Source organism: Melospiza melodia, chromosome 1 (assembly GCF_035770615.1).
Source record: "Melospiza melodia melodia isolate bMelMel2 chromosome 1, bMelMel2.pri, whole genome shotgun sequence".
NCBI classification, from domain to species: Eukaryota; Metazoa; Chordata; class Aves; order Passeriformes; family Passerellidae; genus Melospiza; species Melospiza melodia.
In genome coordinates this window covers 38,547,080-38,564,739 of record NC_086194.1, presented here as the reverse complement: position 1 = coordinate 38,564,739, position 17,660 = coordinate 38,547,080, and positions in this window count along the sequence as shown.

Here is a 17,660-nt window from a genome sequence, read left to right as displayed (position 1 = left end):
CGTGTAATGTTATTTAGTATTGATAGGTCAGGCAGCTTCCATCAGACAGATGGCCCGAGATGAAAGAGTGATTGTAGGCAAGGAAATGGCTTTTGCAGGAGCTCTGTTCTTGTTTCAAAAAGCCATTCTTTGGCTTGCAATCCCCCTCTCTGCTGCTTGAGAGCTGCCAGAAACAATTCTGGCCCTGAATTTCAGACGTACCTAGCGCCAAGGTGAGGAGAGAGGTTTCCAGCCCAGCTAGAAATTTTTCTCTCCCTCCTGCCTTTGTTGCCTTGCAGCATAGGGTTCTCATCTGCACCCTGACTGGGAAGATACCAGCAGAGATGAGTGAATAATGAGGAAATCTACTCACTAGTGTTTTGACAATTGCTAAATAGAGTTTTGCTTAGATCATGTTTATGCTTATTTTATCAGCTATGGAGCTTTTTCTGAAAAGCTGTGGGAGTGAAATGTTTGCTCAAAAGAATACTTGCAGAGAACTATTTCTGGGCTGTATTCATGATTAATTTAATCAAAAACCATTTTTTTCTCACTGCTGATTAATGATTACGTCATAAGTGAGGAAACAGAAACAGGGCATAAATCAGCGAGTTAAATTCGAGCTTGCTCTCTTTCAGAGCTCTACATAATTCAGCTGCAGCAGCATGTCTTCAGTAGCTTTTTCTGTATCCTGCTCTCCCAGTAATGATACCCTTGTCAGTCTCCTCCTGCCCTGCTCTTGTATGCCATTCTAATTTATGTAGGTTCTCATTCTGCTTTCATTGTGAAGTATTTGAGCACCTAGCAAGTTTACGGTACACAAGGTGACTAGCATCTGTCGTGTTTGTCTCATCCCTTCCCTGTGTGAAGCACTAGAGACTTAGTAGGAGTGCTTTGTTTTGGTAAGATTGTTATCTGCTTATGGGAAGCAAGATAGACAGAAAAAGAGTGATTTGCATTTGGAGTGAGAATTGATGCCATTTTTAATAGCCTTTTGCCCCTATAGGAATTTGTTTTGTAGTCTTGGCTGGCTGCTGGCAAAGCCCTGTGTTTTAAGCCTGTAATAGCTGATAGTTGCATTTTTGTACTTGCATGCTCCAACAAAACATTTTTGTCAAGTCTCTGACCTCACTTTACTCCTGATCATCCCATAATTGTCTTCTAATTGCAATGGACAACTGAAGATCCTGAGAAACCAAGGCACCAAAAGAGCTGCCAATGCAATGAAGTGCTTTTCTGCCTTTGCTGCTTTTTTCTACCTTTTATAATTTTGCAGTTGTTGGATGGACTTTTTATTTGTGCTCTGAAAATTGCACACACACTGACCAAGATAAGGGAATAATAAGGAAAATTACTGCATATTTTCTAAGTAATTTATCAGGTGTTGTTAACTATTTCATACGAGCACTGTCCGGTCAAGGCAATATACTTAAGCCACAGTAAACTTTGCTTGGCAATGACTTAAGTCATTGGTAAGCTTTAGCTAACAATCCACTCCATTTGGGAAAGCACTTAAAGCACATATTTATGTTCCCTTGACTGCAGTGAATTGAAGAAAGTGATTAAGCACACTTCCAATCAGGAAGGATTTCCTGTATTGGACCTGTGTTGCAGACATATCTTAATAGGAACTGTCACATAATGTTTCTCTTTACTCCTTACATAAACAGTGAGAGGAGTTAGGTATGGTACAGTAGGGTTCTATCATGTCACAACTAGTTACTAATATAAAAAGTAATTTGAACAAAATTTTCTGGAGTGAATTGGTCTGACAAATCCTCGCAAATTTCTGTAAGACACTCAAAGAAGTACCTCTCTAAGGTCTATTCGTAAGTTATGATGCCATATTCAGATTCAAAGAAGACTTTAAGAATCAGTTAACTTTGGAGAGCTTGAGAGGCTTAAGAGCAGAAGGAATAAGCATTTATTTGAGCCAGTATCAATTCATATTAAATTTGATGAATCTGAGGGACATTTCAGGAATACCTCCTGTTTAGCATTGCAAGAGGAACTCTAAAGATGCTCTGAGAAGTTACTGCTACAGAAATATTGACAAATCACTCTGTCTCAGCGCTAATAGACTACTTATTCATGAGCTGAAGATGAATATCTTGTTTTCCTGTGCAAGGAAGCAGCAAGCAGACAGGTAAAAAAGCCCAGAAATAATAGATTCCACATGGCATGAAGGTTGACAAAGAACTCATACCTTCCTAGCACAGCAATGACCACTGAAATTATGAGACTCCATCAGGAAGCTGAATCAAATATTTTACATATTATTTTAAGTATTCAAAAGTGATTATAAAAAAGAAAATTCAAAAGTGATTATACCTTGTAGCAGAGGTAAACCCTGTACAAAGTAGATTTACTTAAAACATAGCCCTATAGAGAGGTTGTATTCAAACCAAGAGTTTGAACAAATAGTAAGGCTTGATTGGAGTGTAATAAACTGGTTACTGAATGGCTGTCTCTCCCATAAATTCAGATACTAATGTGTTTATCCGATGTCATAGCACTGATGTATCACCAGGTACCACTCAGATACACCAGAGATATTTGCCATTTAAAATTTATTAGGCTTTCTATAATAAATGTAAACATGTTCCACAGGTTAGTGAGATTTAATTTCCGATCTCTAAAATCTTATTTACCTAAGAGGCTCCCTAAAATGTATTTCAATTTGAAGAACTAAAAACCTTGGGGCTGATATTAACCTCATAGTGAGAGGTCCCATTTGTGACTAAAGGTTTCTTTGGGGAAAAAGGTCTAAATTAGGTAGTTGTTATTTTTTAGAAGCTAGTTGGATTTTTTAGAAGTACCACAACAATCTTATTTAACGACTGTTTAACTGATAATTTTGCTTCCTTTTAATTGTGTAATTTTCTGAGTTGTACAACCAAATTCTATGATGATCCCACCCGAGGGTTTTTCTTGAGAGACAATCATTTACAGTTGTTCAGCTGTGTCTCATTTCTCTAGGCACTTTTTAGTAATCTGGACACAATTTCTTGATGCTTGTTTATGTGGACATAATTCTGGTCCTAAGAGCTCATCTAGAAAGCCAAATTAATTAATACTCAGTGTAAATCCTTAGAAAAGTATTTCTCTGTGAACAGACTGAGTAAGCAAGGCTCAGGTAATAAAGTTTATCTGGAATGGTGTTACCATACATGATCCATATACCCTTGAAATATTTAGATCTCTAAATTGATTTATTGCTGTTCATTTTACCTTTGTTTTGTCAAAGCTTGCTTTTTGTCTCTCACAGTAAAAGGAAACAAATACACTCATGCTTTAATAAAGGATGAAGTTTTTGTTTTGCCATCATTATTAGTCTTTCAACAGAAGCAAGGCAAGCTGGGCTGGCCAAACAACACTTTATTGCTACTTCTGCTGCACTGACATGGCTCTGGGTAAAACACACTTTGGTTTTGTTTCAGCTGCTCTTGACATATGCTCCCTATCTTAATCTGCAGCCCTGGAAAAAACCCAAATCTCATGGAGCTTGATTCTGGGGTAAAGGTTGCTAACAGGATAGTGAGCTAATGTCTCTGATTTTTTTTTTTTTTTTTTTTAAATTCACTCCTGTTACTCTGTTTTGATAGTGGGTAGATACAGCAAAATGACACTGTGTGGCACCTGGCTTGGGAAGTCAAACAGCTTGGATTTTTCCTCATGAAGCAATTTCAGTTAGATATGCACAGATGCAGTTACTTCAAGGTACATCCACTGAATATTCTCATGTTCCGTGACTCTTAGTACAACTAAAACTTACAGTTTTCATCTGGGCAAAAGGGTTCTCTCACAGCATTGGCATGACATGACATTTTGCACAAGGATTGTCCTTTTGTACTAAAACAGAGGGATAAAAAGGAGTACCCACAATTTTTGAAGCGGAGCATAGAAATTAATTTCTTGGGGACTCTCTTGAGAATCTAGGTATGATTCAGTCAATCTCTGAAAAATCTGGGAGGTGATTCACAAATTCTTATTCCTAAATGTGTTTTTAAATCCTGGTGGTTTCACCTTGCATTGGCTAAAACTGTCTGTTGTGAGCAGTTATCTGTGTTTTTGTGGTGATTTGGCAACTGTGTTTGGAGGTACTTTTTTGCCATTGCTTCCATCTGTCAGATCTAAGGTCAGTGCAGGTGACAGACTTAATACTCTGGATCCTCTGTAAAATCATGAGTCTTTTTTCTGGTGTAGCCACGGCTGTGTCCCCGTAGAGATACATGCCTGGGCATAATCTGGCTCATCTCAAATGGCCTTGCTGTCCTAAATGGAGCCGCTCATATGTAGGGGTAAGGTTATACCCAAATTCCCACAAGAAACTGGCTAAAGTTTGACCTGACAATATTCTGCAAGCAACAAGTTTCTTACTTATCAATTCCCTGGCTCATTATGGTTTCCTTTACTATTTATTTATTTATTTAAAATTAAAATTTCTCTTTCTCATAGAAATATCCTTGGCATATAAAAAGTGTTACCAACTGTCTTGATAATGAATTCTTGGAGGCCAAACTTCTGGCCAAAGCCTGTAAATTAAAAGGATTGCAACACTTCAAAATTCTTTTGTCAGACACTGCCTTTATTTTAAATACTTTTTTATTTTCCTACATTATTACTGTCTGTATAAGAATGATGGATGGCAGAGAATGAAGTTCCCATTAACTTATGCTGTTACCCATAAATCCTCCAGAGATTTCTAATTAACATGTAAGTTTACTAGTTTGAGCTCATTGTGAGAGTCTGCTCCCGGTGCTCTGTATTTCTACCAGTGCAGTCCAGAGGTCCATAAATCTTCATTGCTCTGGGATTCCCAGTATGTCCCATTACCATGAAAAAGTGACATCTGATGCAAGATGTATAAATACTGTATAGAAGTTCTATAAAGTGTTTCATTCTTCACTGCTGAATTACAGTTTTATGGCCCATAAATAAAGGCAAACAAGGAAAACTAAAATATGAGGAATGATTGTATATCACACGTTATCTGGAATGAAATTGTTTCTGCTCTGGTGACAAATGTCTCACCTCCAATTTGCATTCATGTCTTGTGTTATGCCACTCTAAGGGCAGATGGTTGATGTTTTTATAAATGACCTCAAAGAATAAAATGATAGATTCTGGTGTCATCCAGCTTTTCATGGGACAAGTATTAGATGGGCTTAGAGACCAAGAGATAAAGCTTATCAGCCTGGTAAAGTTTGAGTAAAACCAGTATTTTTTAGGGGCCAATTTTATATAGTTAAAAAAACTAAGGTTTTTGGACACACAATGCAACTCTTTCCCCCAGCAAAACAATATAAACATTCTGAAATTATCTGCTTTGCTCAGCAGCAGCCCATGATGGGTTTTGTTGTAGTGATACATGAATTTTCATAATTCAATTACTACAATAATCACTTAGCAAAAGAAGTGAAAAGGATTTCATAGATCGTCAAATCCAAGCTGCTGTGCTAAGCATATTGGCCTATCAACCTATTTATAAATGCACCAGCTCCACCAAAATTGCTTCAGATATCTTCTCCTCTTACCTGCATGAGTAGAACATTCTGGATATGCATTTGTCTTATGGAGGGTCCACTCTGTGCTTATTTATAGTCTGGTTATATGCATTGACTCTTCAGTCTGGACTGCATTTCAACAGCTATTTTCTCCCTCCAGTGTTCTTAATCCAGTGAATTCATGTACAGCTCTCCAAGAATTGCTGGCATTTTTCTCTTTTTTTCTGGATTGCCTCTTTTTTTTTCTGGATTTTGTGCTTTTTATGCAAAATAACATTCATTGCTCTCATCATCTTAGCCCTCTTCTGACTTGTAGTAGTCCTAATGCATCATAAAACATGTAAATGAAATTTGTAAGCATAATTCTAAACAAGGTCTTACAGAGGTAATACATGGTGCTTTCCCTTCTTCTACCATGTGTGGTGCAATACCATTGCATTTGTCTTTTTTATGTCTATATTTATGGTTCACTGTCCTTGAAATCTGTGTTACCAGGCATTTCCAGCTACTGAACTCTGGGATTAACTCTGGTCTCCATCCCTTGGTAATCTTTGGTAGGAGTTTTGTTATGTGCCAAGGCTTTGTCCATCTGATGAGACCTGAAGTTGCCTTTGCTTTCCCAGCTGAAAGGGAAGCAAGCCCTAGTGGATAGGTAGGAGGAGATCTTACATGTTAATTAGAAATCTCTGGAGGATTTATGGGTAACAGCATAAGTTAATGGGAACTTCATTCTCTGCCATCCATCATTCTTATACAGACAGTAATAATGTAGGAAAATAAAAAAGTATTTAAAATAAAGGCAGTGTCTGACAAAGGAATTTTGAAGTGTTGCAATCCTTTTAATTTACAGGCTTTTGCCAGAAGTTTGGCCTCCAAGAATTCATTATCAAGACAGTTGGTAACACTTTTTATATGCCACTTTTTATATGCATTGACCTTTGGACCTTTGGTCACGTCCTTGACTGTCACAGGTGAGGGCTGTAGGCTGCAGAGTCTGCAATACCTATGCTTATTTTGTGAATTATTTTATCAATAATATTGAATTTATCTCACGTTCTCTATGTTTTTAATGTTGCCCTATTGTGTCATCAGTATAATTTATTATGTTCACAACAGTAAGTAGCTTGATATGATTTAGATAGGTGGTCCCATCTTCATTAATCAGGTATGAGTGAAACACTGAGTGGGGTAGTTCTCTATTATTATTGGCTTGATATGAAATTATTTTAAATCTGCCTCAGTCAATGTGTTTTCATTTTTTTCTCTTTGTCGTTCTGGGCTCAATTGGAGTAATAGAAAATAGTACAGGCGGCATTTTTGGAGGTGTCTGTTTACATCTGGAACAAAGATTCAGAATTAAGATTACTTCATTTGAACAAGCGGACTTCTTCCCTGGAGATTATACTTAGTGTTTCCTGCATAACTGTGAAAAGAGCTGCTCCAAATATCCAATGTGTTAGTGGTCTTGGTTAACAGGAGATACCATAACTCTCACAGCTGTCTCTTCACTAAATTTACAGGTTAAATCAAGAGACAGTGCACTTGGCTCACACGCAAGATTGAGGTCAAGGCATATGTGCTCTGTTCTCATTCCTGCCACAGATCTGCAGGATAAATGTGAGTCAGTTTCTGCCCTTTAGTTCCTTTGTCTATAAAACTTACATACACCTAATCAATTTAACAGTCTCTGACAACTTACAATTTGAGTTCAGCCATGGCCTCTGCCTCAGGGGTTTCAAACTAAGTGTCGTATTCAGGTGTATTTGGCAATGTTGCAGAAATGTGGTAATTATTATACTAAGTCAGTGAAAGAGAAAAGAAATTAAATATATTCTGTATGTTCTGTTAAGTTCAGCACCTGTGAGTCAGTGAAAATGGGTTTAAGATTATTTGCAGAAAGACTTATCTTGTTGCAGACACACGGGCTATACCTTAACTGAAAGACTATAACCAGATATCTGGGGTTTAGGAATCAGAAGGGTTAGGAGCAGGTGCATATTCCACTTTTGTTGAGCATCTCATTCCTTTATTCTTCCAAGAGTTTCTTAGCCTCGCCCTAGGAGCAGCAGCACTAAGGTGCCACCTTCTCCTCCTTGTTCAGTGCCAGGAGGGTAACGAGGCCTGACTTGGAAGTGCCGTGTGAGTGGCAGGCAGCTGAGCAGCCTGACTCAGGGTATCTCTGCATTACAGCACTGCAAATCTGGCAAACCTAATTACGCTCACAGGGAAAATGACAACTCCATATGGGATGGAAAATTGTTTGCATGTAGGTTTTGCTTCTTAACTCTTCTGCTCTTCCCGCAGTTAGTAGGCAGGCAGCAGCCTCCAAAGCTAACAGCAATGCTACTGCTGGTCCAGCTGGCACAGAAAATTTAAGTTCACACAAGCCAGCTGGCTATCTCCTTGCCTCTTTTCACCTAAGAGACTGAAATATGTCATCCTTGAGATATGACCAGACTCCTGGAACTCACAGCTCTTTCTGGGAAAGAAACAGCATTATTAGCATTATTAGTATATGCTTTCCTTCAGGAATACATAATTATTAAATATGGATATATGTATTTATATGCTTTATCTATCTATGTTTGAGCACAGATGTTAAAGCTAAAATGCATGCCAAGGAGACTTCAAGCTTAGAAATAGATATACAGAAAAAGAACCAGGAAATGAAGAAACAAGGTTCTCTGTTTTTATTTTGATACGACTGCCTTACTTGCACTACTCTGCGTGTGTGGTAGCCTTAATTATCAGCTGGATTGTTTAAATATGCAGCCAATATTATTCTGTACTCAGAGTCATTTATACTAGGAGGATCACAGTATTTTCATTTCCTGTGTTTTAAGATCAAATTTATTACTCTTCAAAATGGCTCTAGTGGTTTTCATAGTTATTTTCCTTTCCCTAGTAAATACAAATATATGGAGATAGATAAAAATGGCTTTTTTAATATCATTGTTTTATAAGTAGCCCTGCTAGGCTTTCAAAGTCATATCTGGAACAATGAATTGAATGGGACATTACATTTACTGATGCTGCTGCTTGGCTGAATTACAATTTTGCAGAGGCAGCAATGTATCAGACTGAGCCATGAATCTTTCCCAAGAGAATGTAGAATTTGGAGATTACTGAAAGTGATAAAAACACAGAGAATTCCATCTATTTGGGTGTGGTGCTAGGGCAATATTGGTAATAGCTCATTAAGATACAGATGCTTCTTTTAATGTAAATTGCTCCAGCCAATCCTGACAAGCTGCTTTTTAATAGCAAGAAAATTAAAGGGGCTTATTTTGCATCTCCCCTTTTGGCTGCTCAAAACTTAAGAAATGCTCAAATGAAACAATTTTAAAACTACCCGAGCTTGCAGAAATGAAATTAAAAACATGACATAAAAGCGCTTTAAAAAGTTCTAATTGTGGATTCTTGTCTTGTATCTCATGGAGAGCAGATGTGTAGAAAGCTGTAGCAGTAGTCTGAGATGCCTACAGTGCAGAAGTTTATTAAAAGCAGCGAAGGAAAACCTTTACCTCACATAAGTAACAGATGCTGTTTATCCCCTGATTGCCTACTCGTGGTGGCACTGAGTGACTTAGTATATATTGGCTAAACCAAGAAGATCTGTATTCAAACAAACCTGTAAATAAAGCTAAATATTTAGTTAGTGCAACTTTCTTCCAGGGTAGCGAACGAGGACTGTGGCAACGAAAGCACTGGATTGCAGCAATGAAAGCACTGGATTGCACTTATTTATTGAAAATTAACATAAATGAAGGTAGGATTTAGAGTAATAAAATGGATGGGCTACAGATAGTAGGTTATTATAGTCTGAACTAGTGAACTGCAACATTTCTTGCTCTATCAGTTTTATTAGAGCAATGTCTATATAACTACGTAAATACTCGTGGCCCTTGGTCAAAGGAGGGAGCTCTCAAAGAGCATCTCAAAGTTTATCAGAGGCTGCTTATGCCAAGGCTGCTCATCACACATTGCTCAGTGCTCTCACCTGTTCTGAGCATTTGTTATCTGCTCCGTCATTTGGGATCTGGGATCCATGGTTTGGAGTTCTTGGGAATTACACAACATCCCTTTTTATGGATGGCATCCAAACATCAGGCATCTCACTTAGCATCAAAGATCTAGTGTTATGAATAATATATGTTTAGGAGGCTGAAAATCAAGCAAAATAGATCACATCTAATTCCAAGAAATATCTCAAAGGCCATAGTATAAGACTGTTTTATAAGATGAATTTGGAAACTCATGTCTACTTTGCTAAACCTATAAAGATAAGCTGAAGTAAATAGATAGTGAAATGGCCTACTTAAGGTCTTTGCATCTTTTGCAAGTTTTAAATGCTTTTACTGGAGGCAATGCTTAAAGTTGCTTAGCACCCAAATTTTTTGCAGTAGTTTTTCAGCTACAGCATCCTTCAAAGGCATCTGCAGGGATGCACCAGGAATGCTTCCAACCATTCCGAGTGCTTTGACACTAAGTAAGATGTCTCATGTTTGGATGCCACCCATAAGCAAGGATGTTGTGCAATTCCTAAATTCTAAGAATTCCAAACCACGGATTGCATTGTGAAAGTTCTCTTTAAACCTTTTAAGTGAAATATGTTGTTGGAGGTATCTTCCCTGAGGATTACTGGCAAACACCTCGTGTTTATGGGGGTACCACACAATTTAGACAGCACAGACAGGATGTGTCTTTCATTCTAATTTGTCTCTGTACATGGTTTATAACATTTCCCCAAATTACTTCTTGATGTGCAATTCTTCATGCTTGTTCTACTCTCAGAAGTGAGTCTTTTTCAAAGGATTTCAAAGAAGACCATTTTAGCTCCAAGTGTGCTGGGCGTGAAAAAGGATTGTTTTGACACACTTTTATGCTCTGGTTGCTCCAGAAGCATTTAAATCTGAAAACTGCAATTGTGATGGGTAAGTCTCAGCCTCTCAGATAAGGTGTTACAAGCACTCAAAAACAACATTAAAAGGACATGAAGGTTGTAAAGTTGAGTGCCTGCCAAAAAACAAATTAGGCGATGATAGAATGAACATTGATAGTGAGTCCTTAGTTCAGTCCTGCTCTGTATATAGGTTATGACAATTTTGAAGGGATAAGGTACCATTTTTTTTCATGAACTGTCTTTTTCTCTCCTGGTATTGTCTTTACTTACTGCGTCTGTATTATCACATTTGTCTTTCCAGTTTTCTTACTCAGTCATTCCTTGCTTTATCCTTCCAGACTTCTCATTACCACCCCATCCCTAACATTCCCTTGCCTCACATTCTTGCTTTACCTTCACTCCCAAATGTCTCTGTCATCTTCTTTTTTTCACTCTGCTGTCTTATATATTTTTCCTGCAGTTGGCCAAGAAAAATGAAACTCTAAGGAACGACAATGACATACTTTATATGTACTTTTCTTAAGGTGCAGAAAACTGATTTCTGAATGAAAATATGTTTGTAAGTAAACTTTTGGAGGAGGAGCTAAGGGGAACGCTTCCAGACTGTTGCCAAAGTCAGTTGTCTCCCATACGTTTGTCTTGCAGCTCCTTTTGCCATGCCATGTGTTTTGGGATTTCCAGTGGGGATTCAGCTTCTTTATTTCAATTAAAATTATGCTGAGTTTTTTAAGACTCTGTTAATAAATTAAGATGTTAAAAAGGTTAGAAAGGAGGATGCTATCTAGAAAAAAAATCAGAGATAACAAATATAGTTAGTATTTCTCACATATTTGTATTTCACGTGTGAGCATGCTAATTTTGTGTGCAACTCCTCTGTGAAACTAAATGTTCCTTTCACTCTTACTTGCCTCATGTATTCTCTCCATCTTTTCCTTTTATCTTTTTAATAAACTAATTTTTCTGTGGTCTCTTAAATTAGTTTCTGCCTTTGGGAAAGATTATTGTATTTATGTGGCATCAACTGGAACAAACCCTTGCAGATTCAAGGGGCATTGCTGGTCTGTGCTCTGTACTCCTGCTGTGCCTAGAGATCAATGTGCTGGGAGGTGTGAACACACTGAGAAAACCAGTGAGCCTGCCTCACTGGGTGAATTTTAATTTAATTTGAAAACTTCCAGAGCTTTCTCACTGATACTGCAAAAAATCTGACTTACGTTCCTAATTTTCTACTCTGTAAGGTGATTTGGCTAATTTGTTCCCCAGCTGTTTAATTTGCAAAGGGGGCTGTCATTCTGTGTTAAATAAAACTGGAAAAGATGGAGCCCAAGGAAGATCTGTGTAATGATGAAAGTTTGTTCCAGTTCAAAGCTGCTGTTGATATTGGGTGTGATCCAAAAACTCTTGATGCCAGATGCAGTGCTTCCATTGATGTAATCAGATTTCAAATCAGGACTGGTGTGTTCAGCCCACTACTCCTTTAGCTACTGCTCTGGTACCTGACACTCTGGGAGGACAAGCTGTGTCAATAGCATTTAAAAAAACACCATTCGTCGTTGCCCTCTGCCTTAGTACTATACACACGAGATGCTCACTCCCAGTTGTATAATTCACTCTGTTTCTCCCTTCAGGAATGTAATGTGAGATTGTTTTTTTCTTCCGTTCTTCAGTCTAGCCTTGCTTTTAATTTGTTTTCCTCAGTCCAGATGTGCGTGGTTTTGTGTAATCTACAGGTGTTGTGGACCAGATGTGGGTGACCCTCACTGCCCCTAAATCTGAGCTGCCGTCTCATTCAGCCAGGAACTGATTTCTGGATGATCTCTTTGGACTCAATACCTGAGCCTAGACATGCTTGGTGGCCTCATCACTTGCATTTTCTATACTTCTACATTAAAAAAAAAAAAAAAAAAAAAAAGAACAAAAGTTAATGTTTTGAAAATCCAGGCAGTTTTATGAAAGATAATGGATGAATCAGGCTTTATAGTGATCTGCTCTGGTATTATTGCATGTTAGAGACTCATGCCAAATCATGATCTTGGAGAGTGACTGGCCCTGCGGCTAAGAGAAATTCTCTGGGGGAGAGTCTGGAATTGGAGGTTTTCTATTTGACTCCACTTGTCAGGGAAATGTGCCTCATTGCACCGTCTCACAGCTGAATTGGTTTCTCAGTTGCCTTATGAATCATATTACCCTTTGTTGTTGCTGATCATACTGTTTTCTTTTTTGCTTCATCTGCCTGTTTTTTCCTGGCTTTATCTGTCTCTGTACTGCTAAAAGTTCCCATTTTGTTTTCCAATTTACTTTTAGAGGGAGCAGAATGGAGACCCCTGTCAGATAATCTGTCTCTGGTTAAAAAATGCTGTTGCCCTTAGCTAGGCAATGTCTTATATCAACTTGGTGGGCAAAGACACAAAAATACTTCTCCTGCTGTCAGAAAGGAGCAAGTATTCCACTCTTTCCAATATGCAAGTGTTTCCTCTATGATTTTTAACAATTGTTGATAGCAGCTAAGCAGTTATGGTAGAACTTTCCTTTATGGACTGTGTACTATTTTGGGCATTGTGCTGGTGGGTGAAGAATCCTGGTATAAGTCAATTTTCTATTCTGAATCTCTTCTCCCACGTATAAAAGGAGAGTAAAAATGCTGGCTGGCTTTCAAATCCACTGCCCAAAATTTTTCTTAGAAGTTGGACATTATGATCTATAATTATAATCAAACCCATATGAGCATTATGCATGAGAAGGCAGCCTGATAGCATATATGGTTGTGAGTGTAAAGAAACCAGGAAATTCCTCCTGCTGCTGTAGGCAAGTGACAGTGTAGACATTTTTAAATACAGGTATTAGCTGTTCATTGTGTCAGTAATGCAGAGAACCTGGGAAGGTGTGTTGCTATTGTTCAAATTCCTTCTTGTATTTAATTTCTCTGCCATGGTTTTGCATTAGCATAATACTTTGACCTAAATATGAAAATATCAGCAAAGACATGAAAAATGAAATCAGGTTTCAGAGTTGACTGTAGTGCTGTACTTTGTGAATGGCATTAGTTGGTGGAGGTGAGTGGGACAATAGGAATTATTCCCCCTAAAAATCTAGAATCGTACGTCAGAACCAAACTTATTTTTTTAAGATTCAGCTTTTTGTTTGATGTATGCAGTTTTCACTTGTATTGAAGAATTCTCTCCTGGACTAGGAAAACTTTGGAAGTACTTCAGGAACTGTTATCTGAACTATCAGCTTCTTACTGGCTTACAAAAGTGAAAAAGGTTTTGTTACCTCAAACAAATGCACATTGTTACTGTTGATTTAGAAAGTATTTTTAGCTCATGAACATACCTAAAGCATGAAGTGTCAACTATGAATCTTTGTTGTTTCATGATTTCAGGTATGTGAGATGTATAGATCTGCATGCAATTCTATAGATGAACAAGGTTTCAGATCTACCTCCAAAACTCCAGGTGCTCCTTTTGCTATTGTCACTTCCCTTGCTGATCTTGCCTGGACACATCGCGACAGTCCAAGGACAATCTGCTGTCTGAGAGACCTGCATTATAAAAGTAGGTTCATCAAAATGAATGTCTTCTCCCTTACTAGATTTTTATTCCCAAATTAATTGGTTTCAACCTCTGGCATCAGCGCAGTAAATTTAAACTCCCTCAAATCACTTGACTTCATTTAATACCTGTTACAAAGAATTTTTTTTTTTTTTTTTTTTTACAGAAACAAAGTACTGTAATGACTCAAGCTCATTTGTTAAAGGAACAATAAGGTTGCAAATTGCACAATTCATCAATCTGGAAATGCTTGTTCAACCCAGTTCTGTTCTCCTATTTGTCTGCATCATGATGCTGGCTTATAGTATTTCACTTGTATAAAAGCTCAGAACAAACCTTTGTTTACAAGTGCAGTAGATTACACTCAGTATAAATCAAGATAGTAAATTGAAGCTGAGACTATTAGACTATTTATTTTTCTGAACTACAACCCTTTCTTGCTGCTGAGAGTATTAATAATAATAATAATACAGTGTCTACAAGATAAAACTAGCTTCTTTGAGGTCCTGAAAGAGTTGTGACCATACTGGGTAACATACTTTAAATAAACCTGAGGAAGTGTTGTGAATTTCCCTGAAGGGGAATCAGGACACAGCACAGCCAGACTTGTTGGAACATCTCTTATAAACTTGTTTTTTATTAGTAGACTTGAGATGTTAATGGCAGAAAGCTATTTCCTCTATTAATTCACTTACTCTTTAGTGCAGGTCACACATCTGCCCACAGCTGGAGCAGCAGTGAGACACCAATGCTGCAGCACACTTACTCAGAAGTGGATGGTCATCCTGGGCACAACTGTGCTTCCTAGCAAGGTGTTTGGAATCTCATTTGAGGTGCCTGTAAGCAGGAGATGTGTGTCACACCTGCAGTTCCTCTCTGCATGCAGCAGCTCATTTCCTCCTTTGGCAGGGTGAGAGTAATCCCATTGCTGGTTGATGGTCACCTTCATCAGCTTTTTGTCTTAAATTTACCAGTTCCTGGGAGACTTTGCATGTGCTATCTCATGGCACATGCATTTCTCGAGGTTTTCAGGTGATGGTCTCTCCATCCACATGTGTAGGTCCCTTGTCCCCCTTCAGGGAGGCTGGTGCAGAGGAGTTCTGTGGCAGGAGCAGTGCTGCTGCTGAGCCTTCAGCTGTTACTGAGGGAGACAGAATGTGCGTGGGAGAAGGGAAGATCTGACCCTGTTGTGTAGGTGGGGAACTGGGCAGCAGCATTCCGTAACTTGCCTCACCCCTGGCAGGAAGCTGGCAGCAAGGCTGTGAACTGAGTCCAGGATGTCTGTGTCCTCCTGGCTCAGCCTGTCACCCTCAAGAACAACTGTCTCTGCAGTTTTCAGCTCCTGTTGCTCTTCTTGCTCTGCTGCAAGACATGCAGTTACGGCGCTCTTGCTTTCCTGGATATACCGGCATTCTGGAAGTAGAGTCCAGTGTTTGAGGAAAACCTCAACATATTTGTGACTGGGTTTTTAGGGCTTGGTTGGCACACTTACTGGGATTCAGCCTAAGGTGTTTATTCCTCTGAATGAACTAGACATTTCTTCTGGTCTTTATTGCACAAATTGTGAATAGAAAAGGAGCAGCCCAAAGAAGACGTGTCAGGTGTCTGAAGAGAATGGTTGTCCTGTTTCCTTGTGAATCTTCTACTCAACATATCTAAATTCTTCAGAAGAAAAGAAAAAAAAGGCTGAACGCTTGTAAGAAATATCCAAAAGGAAGACTCTAAAGGATTAGGAGAAATTATTATTGAGCCTGCAATTCCTTATAATGTCTTTTAATTCACTTTGCTTTACCAATCCTTATCTTTCCACTGTTCCCCAGCCCAAGTGCCGAAAACAACACCTGACAAACCAACCCTTGTTTTTATTTCACTCTGGATATTGTTAATATTTCTTTAGATAGCACTGAAAATTGTACTTCAGTGTTGTCATGGTGTCAGGATTAGACTCTGATGAGGATCTGAGTCATGAAAAAGCCTAGCATTTTAACTTCATATTAACCTTTTCCCTAGCTCTTTTTGTTTCACTCTCTTAAAGTTCAATAGCTTTTATAGATGAAAGACTGTGTGGAAATTTCTTTTATCTTTAGGTAGATTCCGTTCATGGAATTCACGGAATCAAAAGCCCAGAAATACCTGTAAATGCCAGTAGCTTCAGTAATTTGGAGTTAGTCTCCACTGAATTGTCTTAGTTAATTACTGTCATATTTAAACTGGGATTTGGTTGACCAAGGATGATTAAAATACACTTTGGGTTGGAGCAGTATATTTAAAAAGACTTGACAGAACTGTTTCTTCAACTGTCTTTTTGCTAGTTGTAAGAATTTCATTTGAAGTTCCTCGTCTTGAAGATGTTCTTGAGAATTTCACTCTCTTTTCCTGATAGACTTAGGAGTGATTATAATTATAAAACAAACAAACTTCTTGTTGTAAACCATACCTACATGGAGGACATTATTCAGAACAAGAAAGGATTAGGTAATTAAACTGTAATTAAGTGAATGAGAATGTCTGCTTGAAATACAGTGATGGGATGACCTCTAGATTTGGTAAGTAATAGTCTATTGCTGACACTGGGAGGGAAATAATGAAATAAATTAATACAGGTATCTTTGCCCGAAATGAAATTTCCCATTTTATCACTGTTTGAATGTAGGCTTACTGGTTTTGAATATGCCACTTGCAGAAAATAGTTCTCCTGTTTATACATGAAAACCTCCTGGAATTTGTGGAAGGGAAAATAACACCAGAATTTGGCTGACCACAATGCATGCAGTAATGTTTTGGTTGTCAGATGAAATATGTTGGAAAACTTATGCAGATGTCTTTTGGGTTAGGAAAATTGGTGTCCTCACCTAAAAGGAAAAAAAGAAATCCTCTGGAGGTTAAAAATGAGAACAAATTCCAGTCTATACTGAAAGATTTAGCAAATTCATGTCAGTTTAGAAAAACAGAAAAATATCACTACAAGAGAACACCGTGATTATTTTCTCACATGTAATTCAATTGGGACTCATTTCTCAGGAAAGTCATATGATCAATAAAGTCTTGTTCTGTTTAATTATTATAGAACAACTTGACAAACATCAGAGCCAATTTTCCCACACTGCCTCAAACTTGGAATAGATAGAAAAAGTGTCAAGTTGATTAAATGCAGAGCTATGGGTGAGTAGTCAGAAATGGAAGGAGAAATGTGGAACAGTTCTTTCAAAACCCTTGATCATGCAAAACAGGTAAGTATTGGACTACTTTGAAATGCTGAGATTATTTTTAATGCTGGGACTGAAGTTGCAATCAGTAAGAGATAAGTGCCTTACCTCCTTAATCATTTGTGTGTGTTGAAATGGATTACTGGCTAAAATTCAGGTATTTTTAAATCTGTGGAAGGCTGGGTTCGTGCTGGAGCTCTGAGGGCACTAACAGCCCTTAGTGACCAGCCTTACCTGGAGCATCCAGTGTTAGTGTGTTTAGTCCCCTGCCCAGGGATAAAGTGGGGAGAACTGGTCTCTAGCACAGCTGCAGGCATGCCCTGCCTGCCTGGAAATTCCCTTTTTGCAGAGCTCAACCTGTGCACTGCAGCTTGGATTGAACTTGGACCTGCCTTATTGCCATGGCATTGCCACATGAATGGACCCTCAGCTGTACCTGGATGCTGTGCTGGGATCTGTCCTGCTCCGCAGCTCAGGGTGGGGACAGGCCCTGGCTGGTGGCACTCTGCCCACC